General features: G+C 43.3%; 1 non-coding gene across 1 annotated transcript in view; it reads left to right on the forward strand.

The window, feature by feature from the left end:
* The first annotated feature begins 1,728 nt into the window (after positions 1-1,728).
* Trnav-aac (transfer RNA valine (anticodon AAC)) overlaps positions 1,729-1,736 on the forward strand; it is a 73-nt gene continuing 65 nt past the window's right edge. Inside the window, exon 1 of the tRNA in view lies at positions 1,729-1,736. This exon is cut by the window's right edge and continues 65 nt beyond it. This is a non-coding gene — a tRNA (tRNA-Val).

Below are 1,736 nucleotides of genomic sequence, written 5' to 3' on the forward strand. Positions count from 1 at the left end.
CATCCTTTCGGGGTCGATAAATTAAGTACCAGTTGCGTACTGGAGTCGATCTAATCGACTGCTCCTCTGTCCCAAAATGTCTGGCCTTGTGCCTAGAGTAGAAAAGAATATATATATATGTATATATATGTGTGTGAGTGTGTGGAGGCATGACCAGGTTGTAAAAGTTTTGCACTGGGCATTTGAAGCTGGAAATACATGGTACAATCATCGAGTCGAAAGAGTAATGGAGTCGGAGCAGTGTAAGATTTTGAGGGATTTTCTACTCAAACGGACATGAAGTTGAAAAATAATAGACTAAACATAACAATTATAGATAAGGAGAAGCGAAGTTGTTTACTAATCGATCCATCACGCCTCTTTGATCCTGGGATCGTAAAGAAACTGGAAGAAAAATAATAAAAAATGCAATCCCTTCAAATTTGAAATAGGAAGAATATATATATACGATGGGCTTCTTTCAGAGACACTTGCCTAAGGTGCCATGCCAATAGAGTGCAAGCTTTTAACAGGGCCTCCCATACTGGACAGGTCAAAGAACAAAAGCCAGACTAATATGGATGACCTCTTTCTTCCTAGAATTGAAAAAGGGTTCGTGTAAGGCCAACGACCCTACTTAGAAAAAAGGAAAAGCAAAGCTAGAAAAACATCGATGACAGTCGAAACCCAACAAAACCTAGGAAACGAAGGCCTCTCGTCATGGAAATATATGACGCGGTGCAGCAAAATCCAAAACGAATCAGGGGTCCAACTAAAATGGAACAGAAGAGAAAAGTTGTCGATGGTTTCGTAGGGAACGAAGGGGTTAGTGTATGGGTTTATGAGTTGGAATACATAAAGGAATAAAGGAATAAAGGAATAAAAGAATGAAAGTGAGCCAAGGGGGCGGATTGGACATTGTTGCGGGTCCTATGTCATGTATTTGACGCCCTTGATATAGAGGTCTCGGGTTTATTTATGTATATTACATATATTATTGAGAAGGATGGCACGGTGGGAAGAGAAGAGAGGGAGGGGAGAGAGAGGGGAGAAGGGGAGAGAGAGGGGAGAAGGGGAGAGAGAGGGGAGAAGGGGAGAGAGAGGGGAGAAGGGGAGAGAAGGATAGCGTGGGGGAAAGAGTGGGAGAGTGGGGGCGACAGGGGAGAGAGGAAGAGACAAAGAGAGGGAGAGAGAGAAACAAAGGGAGAAAGAGAATAAGATGAGAGAGAGGATGAGTAGGGAGAGAAAGAGAGAGAGAGAGAGAGATAGAGATAGATAGAGAGAGAGAGCAAGATAGAGTAGATAAACAATGAGTAGATAGATAGATAGATAGATAGAGAGAGAGAGAAAGAGGGAATGAGTAGAGAGGAGAGAGGGAGGACATAGACAAGAGAAAGAGAGACAGAGATAGAGTAGCGGGAGGAGAGAGATAGCTGGAGAGAGAGAGAGAGAGAGAGAGAGGGAGAGAGGGAGAAAGAGTCCGACAGAGAGAGACAGTTAGACGGACAGAGGTGAAGAGCAAACAATATGTGAGAGAATAAACTTATCAAGATTACACTAAACCTCTTAACAGTTAATCCCTCCACTCAGCCCCCCCCCCTCCTCCCCAGTTGCTTGTGCAATCCAGACGACCAGGCTGATAAGATTCACGCCGTTGATCTTCACATACAACGCCAAATAAACTTATCTACTGAACAAATCAATATGTCTTGCATCCATATACTTTAATAGAGCAACACTGAACCATCAGGTTCCAT

The sequence above is a fragment of the Octopus bimaculoides genome, chromosome 23, assembly GCF_046866305.1.
Source record: "Octopus bimaculoides isolate indiv1 chromosome 23, ASM4686630v1, whole genome shotgun sequence".
In the NCBI taxonomy this organism is placed as follows: domain Eukaryota; kingdom Metazoa; phylum Mollusca; class Cephalopoda; order Octopoda; family Octopodidae; genus Octopus; species Octopus bimaculoides.